A 9,129-nucleotide genomic window follows, 5' to 3' on the forward strand; every position below is an offset into this window, starting at 1 on the left:
GTGTAAACTCCAAGTGTAAACTCCAAAATGTCAACTCCAAGTGTAAACTCCCCTACTGAAACTTCAGTATTTATAGACTAATTTCGTGGGTAATGGGCTTGAAATAATTTGTTATATTTTATTTATATATTTATTTTAATTATTTAATTAATTAATTAATTAATTTTTTTTCTTTTTTTTTTCTTTTTTTTCTTTTTTTTTTCGTTTTTTTTTTCGTTTTTATTTTTTTTTTTATTTTTTTTTTTTTAGGAAAAATGATGGGTAATTTTTGGGGTATGACATGAGGGACTCGGCAATTGAGTTGGCGCCTCCTTTTAAAACATACACATAGGCGCCAATTGGATTGGCTAGGGCACCTACCCTAGGCTAGGGAACCTGCCCTAGCCAATCCAATTGGCGCTTCCATTCAAGTTTTAACAACTGTCACCATATGAACAACTTTCATGTTCATCAAAAATCCATTTGAAACTTGGAAGCTCATCATTAATTTCAAAACATTACAGGTCATTTTGACTGAAACCCTAATTTTGAGTCAAGTTCGCAGGGACCTAACTCACTCATTTTTAATTATTTTGAGGTGGGACCAAGTGCATTGGAAAATTTAAGATGTCTACTTCAAATGTTATGTTGGACAAAATTACATATTCCTAAAAGAAACACATACAATTATACAAAACATTATAGGTCAGATAGCAGTTGAAAAACTCAGAAGTCCAACTTCAACTGCCCATAACTTTCTCAAAAAAAATCCAAATGATGCAAAATTTATATCCAAATTCATTGTCTTGAAAAGATCTACAACTTTCATGTTGGAAGTTTTTCCATTTGAGGTTTTTTTAAGGGAGGCGCCAATTGGATTGACGCCCCCTCTTAAAAATTACACATAGGCATCAATTGGATTGGCTAGGGCAGGTGCCCTAGCCAATCCAATTGGCGCCTCCTTGCAATTTTTAAGAGGGGGCGCCAATCCAATTGGCGCCTCCCTCTAAAAGTGGGGTATATTGAGAATTTTTTTGAAAACTGGGTTATTTTGGGAAATTAATTGAAAAAGTGGGGTATATTGGTAAAAAATCCTGTTTCTTCTAATAACCAAACGGTCACAAAAAAGTGACAATAGCTTCTATATAAATTAGCATTCCCGCTATCTCTAACATTCATTCACTCTCTCTCTCCACTGTCTCTCTCTCTCTAATTCAACACTCTCTCTCTGCGATCAATTCTGTGAATTTGTGTTGTTTGCGGTTACAAGAATGTTGATACCACTTTCAATTGTAGATGATGTTGCTATCGTTGATTTAGGTCAACAACATCACCGCCACAACATGTTACCTGTGTATGTTCTCTTTGATTCTCGTACCATGTCTCACAACCACCACCCAACAAGAACACCACCTGGGTCTGTGATCGATCAACCTCTTCTCTTTGATTCTCGTATCACCAACAATGTTCCAACAAGATTAATGTCTCACAACCACAACAGTGTTTCATCAAGATTAACTTCACCAACAGTGTCTGTGGTAGATGAAACTGTTCTCTATGACTTTCCTATCGGCAATGTTCCAAGAAGATCAAGGATTCATCATCAAACGGGTCATCCCCACCACAACCACCACCACCACCACAATGGTACTCGAGCTTCTCCGGCGGTGATGGGTGTTCAAAATACTAGAGCTTCTGGTGCTCAAGATACTTGTCAACATGTCACAACATCAACAACAGATGCTCAATCCATTTGTTGCATTTGTCTTGTTAACTTGTCTAATGGTTCTTCCATGCCAATTCGGCTGCGCTGCTCTCATGATTTTCATACCGACTGCATTCAAAAATGGATCAACATTAAGAAAACTTGTCCACTTTGTCGCGCCAATGTTTAATTTTCATATATAGAGTGTTGTTGATTTATAAAAATGTTTCCTTTCTTTTGTTATTTTCCATGTTTTGGTTTGATGATTTTCCATGTTTAGGTTTGATTCCCTTGGATTACCGGACATTCCTTCAAGCCCTCTGAGGTAAGTTTTTGTTGGGTTGCTGTTACCTATGATACATCATGTGTGTTGGAGTTTTGTTTGTTAGTATAGGTTCTACATAAAACATATATGCGCTCTGTCTTTGTGTGCAAACCTGTTTTTTTGTCTATCTTTTCTTTTATTCTTTGTGTCAATGTGTTACACCGTATATGTATGTGTTGTTTGTGAATATTTAGAACTATGCTTTTGTCCTTGCAAATGTCCAGTTTTATAGTTGTGAACAGATGCTGAATAACGGTAGATATTCATGTTAAAATATTAGTCTATTAGGCTTTGTTTCGTTTTGTCTCTATCAATTGTTATATGCTTGTTTGGTTGGATGGATTATGGAATTAACAACTATTTTGTGACAATGGAGAAGGTGTGGGATCTTAATATGGATTATAGCTTATGGGTCACGTAAGCATGCTTTTATGATTCTTACTAGTTATGATTCTGTGGTAAATATGAGAAGCAATGAAGATAAGAAAAGGTTGAAGATTACATTGTCTGGATTTGTACTCAAGGTGACGAGTATGTTAGGTTGTATGGCATTCAGATGGAACTCAAAGGTAAAATATATATTTCATTCATTTTGATGGATTCACCTTTTTCCCTTGGTTGAATGAATGTTGGTTACTCTCTCTATGCAGATATTCAGAGATGCAACTTGTTTGAAATAAAAAGTTAAAAGTTTGTCATTTCCTAACTAATGGTTTTTTGTTTTCTGGTAATGTTGCAATGTTCAAGATTATTTAGGTAACTACTCAAGAACTTACAATATTGTTTGTTGCTTTCACTTCCTTTTTCTTTGTCAATATGTGTTACACCAAGAATTGGATTGAAGTGATTTTGTCTGATTCCCGGTGTTTGTATATTGTGGTTGTTTAGTCCTATGAAGTTTAGGTGCATGTTGTTTAGCTTGTTATCTATCATTTATTAGAAATATACCTGGACTTATAGAGTACTTTCTGTAGCTGCAACTTGTGGTAGAGTTGCGGCAGTTTTGAAGCATCCTCCGCCACTTAATTTTACCACAGTAGCTGCGAGCTTAATATATAATCTGGAAACCTCCGCCACTAAATTTTACCACAGTAACTCAATTATTTATTCGGTTAGGCTAATCATAGTGAATTTGAGAAAACAAAATCAAATTCAAGTAAGATTGCAAGTTTAACAGGATTTGAACTTTCTGTCAAATTTAGATGGGTTTTTTCTTTGAAACCAACAAGTTAGATGTGATCCAAATACATATTTACTGGAAATGTGACTATTGGTGATGTTATTTTGTTGATTCCTTCGTATTGTGTATTTAAGTTGTTTGGTGAATTGAGTGGAAATTTTCATTGTTGAAGATTATGCTTCATCACATTTACCGCCCAATTGTAAGCTTCATCTTCTTTATATGTCAGTATAAATAATGAGTAACTACTAATTTTGAGCAAACATTTCATATCGTTCAATTCAAGTTGGTAGAAGTGAACTGCTTCATAGATCAACTCAAGTCTGGCCAACCAAGGTATGCAACACAGATGATTTAATTTCATTTATCTTTGCTTTTTGTTTCTTATGATTTCATTTCATATTTGTTTTATGTACCAGCTATACTTCTTCACCCTCTTCAAGGGTTCAGGATGGTTCTAAATACCTTAAGTTAAAAATTTGTATTGTTTGTTGTGCATGAATAGAAGAATCATTGAGTCTAAGTTCTGAAAATGGAGAAGAATTAGTCATGGTGTAACGGTTGTGATCTATCTCAAGTCATATATGTACTATTTACTTCTTGTTTTCTATATTTTTTTTCTTCTTATAGTTTTAACATCTCTTAATTGTATGTTTCTCGGTTGTACAGTCATTATAATTGTTATAATGCTAATTGCTAATGCCTTGAAGCTTTTGTGACCTTTTCTCATCAGCAACAGATTTTGAAACACTCTCCATGTCCTTGCATCTTCTTGCAACATACTCAAATTCTACTCTCGTTTGGGTGACAGATCTAAGTTTTCCCTTCCTGCTGGTCTTGAGCCTTTGTCTAATAAACTAAGGTACCTACATTGTAGTGCATATCCTTTGAAGTTTCTACCGTCAGCTCTTTCTCCTGAGAAACTTGTTGAGCCTTGCATGCCAAACAGCCGTGTTCAAAGATTATGGGACGTAGTGTAGGTTTGTGGCTTGAAATATATGAAACTAATTTATACATTGTATTATATGTGATCAAAGTTTTTTTGGTTTGTTACATGATCTAATTAATTTAAAGAAAATGGACCTTAGCTGTTGTGAGCACTTGATAGAGCTTCCTGATTTCTCCATGGTATCACATCTCCAATACATTCACCTCTCTAGACGTGTAAGGTTGTGTCATGTTCATACATCTACTTAGCACTCCAAAATCTTGTCAATTTAAACCGGGTTTGGTGCAACAAGCTCAAGAGTCTTATAAGCAATTCCCCTTCAAACTATGCTAATTCTCGAGCTCTATGGCTGCTCAAGTCTCAAGGAATTTTCTGTGATATCTACAAAAATGACAGTTTGATTTAAGATGATGTATTGCTATCAATGAATTGCGGCAGCCATAAGTTGAGTACCTTGGAAGTCTTATGGACTTGGAGTTGAGTAGCTATGATAGGCACCTTAGATATCTTCCAAATGAGTTCTCATGCTTGAAATCTCTTGGCCATCTGGTACTTTCTGATTGCATGCTACTTGACGACATGTCAAATCTACATCTTTTATTTGATGGCCGGCGTTCGTTTGGATACTTTTGTCTGGACAACAGTTGTAATCTGACTGAACTACCTCACAACATTAGTCTGTTAACATTATTAAATTATTTATCACTCAGCGGAATCAACGTGAAGAACATTCCTATAAGCATCAAGCATCTTTCACAGCTAGAATCTCTTGGCTTGTGCAAATGCGTGAGCATTTAGTCTCTACCAGAACTCTCACCATCTATTCAAGTGTTGGATGTCACCAACTACACATCCTTGGAGACCGTCGTCATCTTCGTGTTATCAATGAACTACTAGAAGAGCACAAGGTATTCATTTCCTTCAAAAATTGTGTGAAATTGAATGAATACTCATAGGAAAGACTTCAGTGTCAGGTACGCTTCACTGTTTAAAGAGGGGACATGTTTTTCTTCAGAGTCAAAATCTACAAAAGTTTTGTTGTCTAATTCATGGGTTTCAACACAATAAGTCACGGAATCATCTATGCTTAGGAAATCACACATCAGCCATATGACGATTCCTTCCACAGAAAGTTCAATTTGTTATTGTAGGCACCTTTCCCTTTTCCATCCGTAAGATTAAGAAGGGCTTGAGATTCATGAGCAACATTCAAATCATTTAAGGTCTCATGTATTTCACCAAAATTGCTTCCCATGGTTAAACGAGTATTTAGTTAGATTCTAGATGGGTTCTGATTTAGTTGTTTATATAACAAACTTTGTATATACTAGTGATAGCTTTTTTAAACACATATATTATGGCTCTTTCTTCTTTGCTGTTTTTCTTTGGGTACACTTATCTCTTTTCTTTATTATACTTGTAAAAGACTTAATTTTAATTGATATATGATTCATTTATGAATTATAAAGTTAACTTTGTTTCTAAAGAGTTGTTGAATCAAGTCTTGTAAGAAGCCTGTCATATATTATAAAACAAACTTGAAACATTATTTCCACCATAATTTCTCTCCGTTAATACACTTATATATGTAGTGGCTAGTGGTCATAAAAATTGTGGAACTTCCAACACATAGTGAAATACACAACCCACTTTAACTAAGTTTCGCGAAAAATTGTGGAACTTCCAACACATAGTGAAATGATTTATACCATCAAAATAGATTGAAATAGACATTAGATCAATGTTAAGGACATACATGCACAACTTTAAAATTAAATTAAATGATGTTCAAGTTGGCTTTATGTTCATTTTTCCATGACTGTAACTCAGTACCAGACAACTATGCATACATTAATATTGATTTACAACTTAAAATGGTTTATATTATAACAAACACATTTGGTTGGTTGAATATCATCTTACAGCTTTTTTTGGCAAGATTTTAGAGTGAGAACAATGTATAAAAATAATAATTTACAATTTAAAAAAAACAGTTAATAAGAAAAGGTTAAAGATTAATTTGTCTGGATTGACACTCAAGCAGATGAGGTCTGTTAGGATGCAACTTTACCTGCTGTCAGCACACCTGTTCCTAACAGTAGTTCTTGTAGAACAAACCTAATAAGTTTATTTTATTCTCTTAATCTTGCAATTAATATTTCTATTTTTAATTTGGTTTTGGTTGGATGCAGTCATACAATTTGGAGACCAGCATCCTGATGGTACATATGATTCATTCCCTTTGATGGTTTCACCTTTTTCCCCTGCTTGAATGAATGTTGGTTACTCTTTCTATGCAGATATTCAAAGATGAATTTTGTATATATAGGATACAACTTGTTTTTTTTTTGTTCTCTAGTAATGTTGCACTGTTCAAGATTATTTAGGTAACTACTTAACAACTTACGATATTGTTCACTGCTATCTCGCTAACACTGATTTGTTGCTATCTTGTTTCTCTCCTAATAGTACTTGTTTGCTGCTATCACATTAGTAAGGTGTTGGTGCAAATATTTTATATCCACAAAATTACACTTCTTGGCATCTGTGTAGTATTGTGATCATAGTCACTGCTCTAATATTCATTTCTTATATATCTCAGTCCATGAAACGCATCACAGTCCATGAACAAAATGAAGGGTTTCAATTTCAACTATAATCAGAGCTCGCAATTCTCTTCGGTATGTTGTTCGAGTTAGGGTATGCGGTATGAAACTACAAAGAATTAGGTACGTTGCTTAAGTCATTATCCCTTAATGTACTACTAACAATATTTACTTGCACTAAAATGCAGGTTTTGAAAAAATTGCAAAGGTTTACCACTCGCCATTAAAGTGCCTGCAACATCAGTCAGAAATAGGCCTTATGGATTGTGTGGCGAAAGATAGGGCTCATGTCTTAATAGCAAGGTACATTGACTATTGTCTATTCATCCAGGCCACTTGAATCCTTGAATATCTTCAAACTGTTAACCTCTGCTTATTTACTAGGAAAAATGCAACTGATGCAGACAATTACAACCATAATATTGTCCTTCATGATCCTGTTAATAAATTGGAATTTACCAAAGAACCAATTGAGCAGAGAAGAAGAATGATCATTGACATGAATCAAGATTTCCCAATATGAAGGAAGATAGAGGTATCCCATGTTGATGTTAACTTAAATTGGCTTCAATAAATTATCTCCTACAACATATTCATTGAATGTATTTTGTATCACTGGCTGTGTTTAAAATTTTTAGTAAAACTCATTGTGTTTTTTCTAACACTCTATAAGTTGATCTAATACTAGTTGAGTCTATTATTTGTTTCTTAAAATAGGTAGGAGAAGAATGACGCCTCTCCAAAGAGAAATGCACATCAACAATCGCATATATTTACACAATTTGAGGAAGCAGAGATCATTGTAGATATCTGCATTAGATTTGGAAGACAGATAGAGAAATCTAAAGTGAGGAGCATTATTCGGAAGACGACAACGACGTTTCAATAATTATAGTGAAGGAGGCAATTCGCGCTAAGATATATATTGAGCTAGCCAAGCCAAGATAGAGGGTATTGGGTTGGGATTTTAGTTGTGTTAGTAGCTTTTGACTATTTGTGTACTCAAAAATGTGTCATATCTCAGTTTTTACTTGTATTCAAGTTAACATATCATGGTGTGGAATTGTTCAATCAAAGTTTCTTAGGAACTTATTATTTAATACAGTTGGAAAATTAAAGGTCCTTCTAATTCTGATTCATTAATGTAGTAAAATGAATAAAGGCTCGTAAAGATAAAACATTCATCATTAATTAATGTAATTGTTTTAATTTAATTTAAGTGTATCTTGTGCTTCCTTCGGTTCATACGTGCCTTTGCGCCACATACATTTATCTGGATTTTAACAACATATGAATTTTGATCAATTAAAATATGGATTTTGATCACCTCCACAAACTTACAATACTTGAGTGATTTTACAAATGTGATAATAAAGTTTTTTTGTGATCAAGGTTTTACTTAATTCATGTTTGAGATAATTCAATGCAAACTCATAATATTTGATATCTGCATAATATAGTGAAGAATTATGGAATTTGTTCGATTTTAAGAGTTATTGAATTATGATGGCTTCAATTTAAAAGACCATTTATTTTTTATTCTCATATTCAAAACATTTTATATTTATAAACTATGAACAAATCAAAATCAAATTAAATAATGATAATCGTTAAACACTATTTCCAAGTTATAATGAGATTCTTCTTTTTAAAGAAAAATGATTAATACGCTGATTGTGCGATAAAAAGGATCAGAACATTTTTCCTATCCATAACATTCATTGTCGTTATTATTCTTGCTAGGTCTCTCATCCCGTCAACAAAGAAACGAAAACATCAAAATTTGTAAATGTCAATAGTTTAATGGGAAAACAACAAAATAGAAATGGAAGATAGTAGGATCACTACTCTTCACCAAGTTGTGTCAGGCAAATTGAATCTTGAAGTGTCTTCTATGATTGAAAGTATGGTCAGTGATACCTCAGTTAATGGTTTGGTGACTATTTCATTTATGTGTTTGAATTGTCATGCGACCATTTATGGTAAAAAAGACTTTGGAATTGATTTGATATGTTTGCCTTTGAGTCAACTCGATGTTGTTTTGGGGATGAATGGGCTGAAGTTCAATCGTGTTTATATCAACTGTTTTGGTAAGACTGTGTTGTTTCCTGAACTCGAAGATAGTATGGATTCGAGATTCGTGTCCGCCAGTCAGGTTGAGATGTCCTTGAGGGAGGATGATCAGGTGCTTGTGATGTTTGCTTCCTTAAGAGTGGAGAGCGATGTTGTGGCTAGTGATATGCATGTGGTGTGTGAGTTTCCTGGCGTGTTTCCTGAGGATATTTGTGACTTGCCGACTGAGCGAGAAGTTGAGTTCACCATAGATTTAGTACTTCCTACTAGACCTGTGTCGATGACACCGTATAAAATGTCTACATCAGAGTT

The 9,129-nt window shown here is 34.1% G+C and overlaps 1 long non-coding RNA gene across 16 annotated transcripts; it reads left to right on the forward strand.

Annotated features, from left to right (window-relative positions):
• Positions 1–1,142: 1,142 nt before the first annotated feature.
• Positions 1,143–7,880, forward strand: LOC127075519 (uncharacterized). 16 transcript variants are annotated; one of them, XR_007786515.1, is made up of 9 exons: positions 1,143–2,578; positions 2,660–2,765; positions 3,419–5,046; positions 6,331–6,360; positions 6,439–6,525; positions 6,741–6,867; positions 6,933–7,047; positions 7,129–7,279; positions 7,462–7,880. It is a non-coding gene; the product is annotated as an uncharacterized LOC127075519 (long non-coding RNA). The 16 variants fall into 16 exon arrangements; XR_007786511.1 differs by having other exon boundaries at positions 6,741–6,845; XR_007786519.1 differs by having other exon boundaries at positions 6,741–6,838.
• Positions 7,881–9,129: the final 1,249 nt, after the last annotated feature.

The sequence above is a fragment of the Lathyrus oleraceus genome, chromosome 4, assembly GCF_024323335.1.
Source record: "Lathyrus oleraceus cultivar Zhongwan6 chromosome 4, CAAS_Psat_ZW6_1.0, whole genome shotgun sequence".
Taxonomy (NCBI): domain Eukaryota; kingdom Viridiplantae; phylum Streptophyta; class Magnoliopsida; order Fabales; family Fabaceae; genus Lathyrus; species Lathyrus oleraceus.